Here is a 9,043-nt window from a genome sequence, read left to right as displayed (position 1 = left end):
TGGCTAGTCAGGTCCATTGATCAACTTTTTTATTTTTTAACCAATATCAAATGGTTTTGATGACTAACACTTTATAATGTAGTTTGAGGTTTGGAAGTACTATACCCCCTTCTGAATAGGGATGGGACCTCGCAGGTCAGCTCAGCTAGTTTAATTATCTTTCAGATGAAACTGCTGAGACCTACAGAGGTGAAGTCATTTGCCCAAGATCCAATAGATAGTAATGAGTAGACCCAGGATTTAAATTCATATCCTCTGAGTTCAAATTCAGCACTCTTTCTATTGTGCTGCGTTGCCTCATTACTTTATTCAAAGGTGGAAGGAAGGAAACAGAAATGTTTAGTACCTGAGATCAGAGCATCTCCTCTACTAGGCAGACAGATATGAAACTAACACATTTCATTACGATGAAAAGGCCTGGCGAAGAAAAATAATACCAGCTTTAATTAATAATGCCCCTTTCAGAGTCAAGTAAGAAAATAAAAGAAGAAATAGATGTGAAAATACTTTGAAACTGTTAAAAAAAAAACTCTACTAGAGAAATATAAAGAATATGTGTTTTTTGTTAAACAAATATGGGATCCTTCCTGAATTTACATGTCAGCTTTGCTCAGGGGCTCTGTTAATCTTCTCTGTATCATTCCAATTTAATGTATGTGCTGTCAAAATGAGCATGTAAAGAATGATTAGTATAGTATTATTTAATGTTTATAGCACAGGTGACTCTGGGTATTAACTCACGCTAATTGGTCCTATTGGGTCAGTATATTGCAATACTCTGGCTTTGATAAAAATTTTCTCATCATAAAGTATTACAAAATATTAGGGAAGGCAAAGATCTTAGAGATCATTCTGTCTGATGCTCTCATTTTTATACATGAAGAAAGAAGGGCCTAGAGAAAAAGGTCCTAGAAGGTCACAGGATCACAGAATTTTAGAGTTGAGGGGAATCTTAACCACTCTCTAGTCCCACATATACACAAAAGAAATTTCCGCCATAACCCTCCCTGACAAATGATCATCCAATCTCTCCTTGAGGACCACCAAGGGGGAAGAACCCAGCACTTCTCAGGGCAGTACACTCCAGTTCTGGACAGCTCAAATTATTATGAGTTTTTCCTGACATCAAGTTTTAATTTGTTTCCTAGACACTTCCTCCCATTGCTCTTGGTTCTAACCCCTGAGGTCACCCAGAACAAAACTACTCTCTCCTCTAGGTGACAGCTCTTAAAATACTTGAACACAGCTGTCATCCTCCCCTCCCCCTGAATCCTCTCTTTTTTAAGCTAAACATAACCAATTCTTTCAACTGATCCAATATGGCATGAACTCAAGAAATTTCATCATCCTGGGTTGTCCTTCATGGATGTATCCCAGTTTTTCAATGTTCTTCTTAAAATATGGTACCCAGAACTCGGTACAGTACTCCAGGTAAGTTGTGACAAGAGCAAAGTACAGTGAGACCCTCACCTCCCTATTCTTGTTGACTATGCTTCTCTTTGTACAGCTCAAGATCACATCAGGTTTTAGCTTGCCATATTATATGACAGACATACTAAGCTTGCACTTCTCCAAATCCCCTAATTTTTTTCTGAACATGGATATGTAATCATGTCTTTCCCATTTTGTTGATTTTTTTTATATCTAAGTGCAAGATGTTACATTTATCCCTACTGCATTTCATCTTATTTGAACCTAATACTCTAGCCTATCAAGACCCAAGCCAATGATAAAAATTGTTATACAGAACTGGAAAAAGCACATATCCCAGTATACTCTCAGTACAACAATCATGTTGGCACTGAACCATTAAGAACCCTTTGAGTCTAGTCATCCAATCAATTCTGAATCCAGTTAGCTGAACTGGAGTCTGGTCCATATCTCTCCATCTTCTCCACAAAAGTAATATGAGGTACTTCATCAAAAGCAATATGAGGTACTTCATCAAAAGCCTTGCTAAAAATCTAGATGAACTATATTCACAGCATTTACCTCCTCTGCTACTTTAGTAACCTTGCCAAAAAAGCAAATTAGGGCTCAGATTCTTAAAATCTGGCCACTGCTCGGATTCTTATAATCTCACCACTAGCTCACTAATGTTCAGACTCCTTAAGAGTCTGCCCAATATGACGGATGTTCTAATAAAACTTGTCTTTAGCTGAAAGAAGGCTTGGGTCAAATTCTTTCGGGCAGGACCCGCATGTTGTTATTTTGGGGTCCCACCACCCCTGAACCCCTAAACTTCAACATTTTGGTGGCCCATACGGGGAAACTGCCTAGCCTCAAGTTCTTCTCCAGCCAAGACTGGAAGGTATGTAAGCCTCCCCTTCCCCTCTCCTTTCTTACTCTGCAATTGGGGTCGCTCTCCAAGCACCAAGGCTTGGAGGTGTTTTTAGGGCTGACCGTTATAAGGTTGTCTCACACTCAGCCTGACACTGTCAGGCTCTTGGTCCATGGGGTCGGTTTGAAGCCATGGACCTGGGTACACCTTCCGTAACATAGAGGACAAGGATAGATGCCTCATCTGGAAGTTTAGCCCAATTTTGTCAATTCTCTCAGCACTAGGGAATTGGGGAAAACTGCAGTTGCCTTTTGGTTCCCTGAGGCTTACTTGCTCCCTTCCCTCTACACCTCCGAATCCTCCTTCATGGAGGTTATAGGGAGAAGTTCAGAACAGCTAAAAATATCTTGGCAGATTCTGGAGGTTTTGTGATTGATCTTTAAGGAGTTTGGAAACATCTCTTTATAACCCTGGTCACTCCCTCCCCTTGAGTCAAGAGGGTATCTGTTAACCCCTCTCATAGGAGAAGAGAGTTTCACCCTTTCCCCCTCACCTTTGATTTTGCCCTCCACCTGGGGAAAGGAAGGAGGGGGAGGGGCAGCAGCTACAGCATCGGTCCCACTGGCAATGGCCTTGGGCCCTGGGGCAACCTTTGCCTGGAAACATCACCCAGGTTCAGCACACCCTGCTCAAGGTAAAGAAGCTGGTCTCTGAACTTGGGTAAGCATGCTATTTTAAATTTGTAGTTTGAATTGTTAATGATGAGATGTTCATTCTCTGTGTAAAGTAATTTGGAAATGAATTTAACAAAATTGAATCACTTGATTGGTAATGGATTTGTTTCATATTTCAAACTGGTCAACTTTTCGTATCAGTTATGTCAAGCAACTTTTCATAAAAAAGTAAATTAGGTTAGTGTGGCATGACCTATTCTTGATGAAGCCATGCAAGCTCTTTGCAAGTATTTCTTTCTTTTCTCAGCATTTGCCAACCATCTCTTCAATGACTCATTTTAGAATTTCCCTAATAATTGAAATTGAACTCTATGGCTTATAGTGAAGACTCTTCTTTTTTTGACAAGCAGGTCAATTGTGGTGGCACATGCTGATAATTCCAGTTACCTGGGAGGCTGAGATAAAAATGGGAACAAACATTCATTAAGCACTTACTTGTGCTGGTACTGTGCTAAGTCCTAGGGATACAAATACAAGCAAAGAGAAATGAATGTCTGTCCTTGAGGTGCTTATCTACTAATGGGGGAAGACAACACAATAAAAGGCCCCTGAAAAGGTGGGAAGAGGAGGTACTCAGATGAAGCTGTGATGGTGAAGTCTAGGGAAGGCAGAAGCACAGCAGTAGGGGAATGAAGCATGCTACCCAGTCTATCTCCAAAATTGTGGTCCTTGAAGGCACTCATCAATGAGATAAAGGAGCCTGCATGATAGAGATATGTTCCACTGTGAGAAGGCTCCAGGGGATGAGGGAAGTTCCAGGGTGAGAAGGCAGCTGGGTCATTGTGACAAAGACTGGAGAACTGCTTGAACTCAAAAGTTTTGAGGTACAATGATCTATGCAATTGAGTGACTGCACTACTTTCAGCATCAGTGTGATAAACCCCAGGAGCAGGGGTGGGGGGCACAAGGTCACCTAAAAGGGGGTAAACTGGCCCAGGTTGGAAATGAAGCAAGGTAAACCTCCTATGCAAATCAGTAGTGGGATCATGAGTGTGATCCCACTGATGAGAGGTTTCTGCACCTTCAGCCTGGATGAGATGGAGAGATCCAGGCTTAAAAAAACAAAAGTCAAGGCAAAATTTGCCTTTCTGGAATCTTGTGGTACCTTTTCTATTTTCCATGATCATTCCTTGGGAGCAGGAACTGTTTCTGTCTTTTTTTTGTACCCCCAGCACATTTCCTAGAACATAGTAGTCCCTTAATAAATGTTTATTGACATAACAATGTCATTGTGATCACATCTGGCAGTTCATCTGGACCAAATGACTTAACAATCATCAAGGGCTGCTAAGTGTTCTTACTTTCTGCTTAGTTATCAACTCCATTAGTCTTTTTGTTCTGTCATTTCTCCTGAAAAGGTCATTCCTTTTGGCAGATGAAAAAGAAACAAATTAAAAACTGAGTAGATCCATTTTCTCTTTGTTTTCAGTTATCATGATCCTTTCATTGATTCCTCTCTGTCTGTCAGCATAGCCCCCCTCCAAAGAAAAAAGAAGGAAAAAAAAGAAAAAACTTCCAAAAATCCCATCATTTTTGTTGTCTTTAGTTTCTCATACCAACTTAAGTTTATTACGAGCTTTACAATTCTTTTTATTTTCTATTCTGAGTTTAACAAACACCAACCAAAATGAGCATTTTCATATACAAAGTAGAATAGAAAAAGGAATGTATATAAATTCTTGAATATCTATTGTGTATACCTTGCTTTTTCTTATACTTAAAGGGAATATGGCAACTTGCCAAGCTATCTTGCTTGTCTATTTTACTTCTGACCCCCTTTCTATTTTATTCTGCACATTCAAAAAATTGTTCAATGATTCTCTAATTTTCTTCTGGCAACTTTATTGCAAGAATCTGTTGTGTTCTTAGCATAAATCCAACTTGATAGTAGTGTGTAATCATTTTAACTTGTTTCTGCAATCTCTCGATAATATTTTATTTTAAAATTTTGCATCAGTATTGGTTAGGGACATTTAAACATAGTTTCCTATCTCTGTCTCTCCTTGGTTGAAGCATCAAGACCATGTTTGTATGAAAGGTATTTAGCAGGATCCCTTCTTTCCCTATTTTTGTAATTATTTTTATAATATTGAATAATATATACTATTGAATATTAAGAATACATAACAATATATTATACAATAATATGTACTATTGGATATATAATATAATATTGGAGAATATAACATGACATTAACTGTTGGATGAAAATTTACTCTTAAATCCATATGGGATTTCTCCCTTTGGGAATTGATATGTGGCTTACTTTATTTTTCTGAGATTTGTTTTTTTTTTTATTTCTTATGATGTTAACCTAAACATGTTTTATTTTTGTAAATATTATGCCATTTCATTTAAGTTGTAAGCTTTCTTGGAATATAATTGATTAAGATAGTTTCTAATATTTCCTTTTATTTCTTTATTTGCTGTGAATTCTCTTATTTCACTTTTGATAATGATTATTTAATCTGTCTTTCTGTCTCTCAATTAAACTAGCTAATAGTTGAATCTATTTTATTGGTCACTCTCCAAAAAAAGAGAAAACTTCAAGTATTAATTTATCAACTTTTTATTCTTTTTAGTTTTTTATTCTCTTTTTTATTTTCAGAATTTCTATTTTGTTTTTTAGTTGGGATTTGTTATTTGTTGTGTTTCTAGCTGTTTTTTTTTAAATTGCATGCCAGATTCATGGATCTATTCTTTCTTTTGCTTATGAAAAGTCTTAAGATTATAAACATGTCCTTTGTGAAAGTTTGTTATGTTTTCTCATTTTGTTCTCATTTTTGTCCATCAGTTCTATGATTTGTTCTGTGAACCATTAATTCCATAGGATTAAATTATTTAGTCTCCAATTAGTTTTTTTAAACTAGACATCAATATTTTAATGATGTAAGATCCATGTTTCTCATACTAGCCTCAATATTAATACTTGTACAGGATTCACTAATACAGCAAGTAACATTACTTAAACATTAAATGAGTTAACAAGTGCAAAATCAGCAAAAATCATCTCAAAAGGAACTGATTCATAAAGGAAACACACACTGGAAAATGAACTCTATAATTAATTATAGCCTAACACAAAGAGAAAAAAAAATGTTGCCAATTTTTTCTAGTGGATTTCCAAAACTATTGTATTCAGAAATGAAAGATCTCTAGGAGTCTTTGTAAATGGAAAGAGCTCATTATCTCAGACAAGGCTCTACAGGTAGCAAATGCTCTGGCTTGACTCCCAGAGTAAGGATGGCTACATTACCCCTTCAGTTTTCTAGAGGTACCCTTAGGGTTGGAATGTGTCTTTTCTAATATTATCAGCTCATGCCATATTATAGTACAGTCCTTCCAGTCACATTTAACTAATTAACATAAATTGACTTTTATAAGTGTATATTTACTTTCAATACACAGGGAGAACAGAAGTGCAAACATTTCCCCACTAAACTAGGGATGCACATTCTCACCTATATCACTTCAATCTCAGGGAGAGTAGACTCAGACTTAGTATAGTTTTACGTAGCATTGGTCCCACCAAGTGCAGGTCCAAATGTGACATCATTGCTGCTTTAGTCCCTGTCAAAGCTATTTATGGGCTGAGACCTGAAAACCAATCCTTGCTCCCATAGATATAAATGTTACACTGACTGCCTGCAAAATCAGCACAGACTGCACTCCTAGACCTTCTGGTGTCTTGCTTTTCTGACCTTTCAAAACTCAGAAGATCATAGCATATAGTCTCTTCCACTTAAAATGACAAAACAAATGACAAGGCAAAAAAAAATCAAAGCCAATATCCATAGGCCAAATGTCATCCCAATTTTATAATTCTATAATTCCTTATGGAACGATCTTTTTCATCTCACTGGAATGCTATTGAGCATGATGAAGGAAGACCAAAGGGAGGAAAATCCCAATTAATTGTTAATGCTTTCTTCATAGATTCTTTATTAGGTCTCATTTCTCAAATATATAGAGAACTGAGTCAAATTTATAAGAATACAAGTCATTTCCCAATTGATAAGTGGTCAAAGGATATGAATAGGCAGTTTTCAGTGAAGAAATTAAAGCTATCTATAGTCAAATGAAAAAATGCTCTAAATCACTATTGACTAGAAAAATGCAAATCAAAACAACTCTGAGATACCATCTCGTACCTATCCTATTGGCTAATACAGCAGAAAAGGAAAATAATAAATGTTGGAGGGGATGTTGGAGAACTGGGACACTAATGCATTATTGGTGAAGTGAACTGATCCAACCATTCTGGAGAGCAATTTGGAACTATGCCCAAAGAGTTATAAAACTGTGCAAACCCTTTGACCCAGCAATACCACTTCTAGGTCTGTATCCCAAAGAGATAATAAAAAAGGGAAAATGACCCACATGTACAAAAATATTTATAACAGGTCTTTTTGTGTTGGCAAATAATTTGAAATTGAGGGGATGCCCATTAATTGAGAAATGGCTGAACAACTTGTGGCAAATGAATGTAATGGAATACTATTGTGCTATAAGAAATGATGAGCAGATGGATTTCAGAAAAACCTGTAAAGACTTGTATAGACTGATGCGGAGTGAAGTGAGCAGAACCAGGAGAACTGCACGCAGTAACAGCAATATTGTGTGATGATCAACTATGATTAACTTAGCTCTTCTCAGTAATACATTGACCCAGGACAATTTCAAAAGACTTATTTTTTTAGCTAAATTTTCCCTCATTTTGTTTCTTTCCAACATTTTAACGTTTTTATTCAAAGTTTTGAATTCCAAATTCTATCCCTCCTTCCCCTGACTCTTCCCTGAGATGGTAAGCAATCAGATATAGATTATACATGTGCAATTATGTGAAACATTTCCATATCAGTCATTCTGTACAAGAAGACTTGAATAAAAAAAATGAAAGAAAGTTTAAAATAGCATGCTTTAGTCTTTATTCAATCAATATCAGTTATTTCTCTAGAAGTGGATAGTATGCTTCCTCATTAGTCCTTTGGGATTGTCTTGGATCATTGTGTTGTTGAGAATAGCTAAATCATTCACAATTCTTCATCAAACAATATTGCTATTACTGTGTACAACATTCTCCTGGTTCTTTTCACTTTGCTATGCATCAGCTCATATAAGACTTTCCAGGTTTTTCTGAAATCATCCTGCTTCTCATTTCTTATAGCACAATAATATTGCACTACAATCATATACCACAAATTGTTTAGCCATTCCCCAATTGATGGGCATCCCTTCAATTTCCAATTCTTAGCCACCACAAAAAGAGCTGCTATAAATATTTTTGGACAAATAGGTCTTTTCCCCCTTTTTTGATTGGTATTGCTGGATCAAAGGGTATGCCCGGTTTTATAGCTCTGTAAGCATAGTTTCAAATTGTTCTCCAGAATGGTCAGATCAGTTTACAACTCCACCAACAATGCATTAGTGTCCCAGTTGTCCCACATCCCCACCAACATCCAATATTTTCCTTTTTTGTCATATTAGCCACTCTGATAGGTATGAGAGGGTACCTCAGAGTTATTTTAATTTGTAATTCTCTTATCAATAGTTATTTAGAGCATTTTTTCATATGGCTACAGATAGCTTTGATTTCTTTGTCTGAAAACTGCCTGTTCATATTCTTTGACCATTTAGCAATTGGGAATGACTTGTATTTTTATAAATAATACTTCCTTAAAAATTAGAATGGAGCAAATGGAAGCTACTGACTTTATGAGAAATCAAGACATTATAAAACAAAACCAAAAGAATGAAAAAATAGAAGATAATATGAAATATCTCATTGGAAAGACAACTGACATGGAAAATAGATCCAGGAGAGATAATTTTAAAATTAGTGGACTATCTGAAAGCCATGATCAAAAAAAGAGCCTAGACATCATTTTTCAAGAAATTATCAAGAAAAACTGACCTGATATTCTAGAACCAGAGGGTAATATAGAAATGGAAAGAATCCACCAATCACCTCCTGAAAGAGATCCCCAAAGGAAAACCCTTAGGAATATTATAGCAAAATTCCAGAGTT

At 36.4% G+C, this 9,043-nt stretch overlaps 1 non-coding gene across 1 annotated transcript; it reads right to left on the bottom strand.

Moving 5' to 3' along the window:
• Positions 1 to 569: 569 nt before the first annotated feature.
• Positions 570 to 674, bottom strand: LOC114034801. Its single transcript, XR_003568147.1, has one exon. It is a non-coding gene; the product is annotated as a U6 spliceosomal RNA (small nuclear RNA).
• Between the last annotated feature and the right edge of the window lie 8,369 nt (positions 675 to 9,043).

This window comes from Vombatus ursinus, unplaced genomic scaffold (genome assembly GCF_900497805.2).
Source record: "Vombatus ursinus unplaced genomic scaffold, bare-nosed wombat genome assembly UNPS02009062.1, whole genome shotgun sequence".
Taxonomy (NCBI): Eukaryota; Metazoa; Chordata; class Mammalia; order Diprotodontia; family Vombatidae; genus Vombatus; species Vombatus ursinus.
This window is presented reverse-complemented; position numbering and strand designations above follow the sequence as displayed.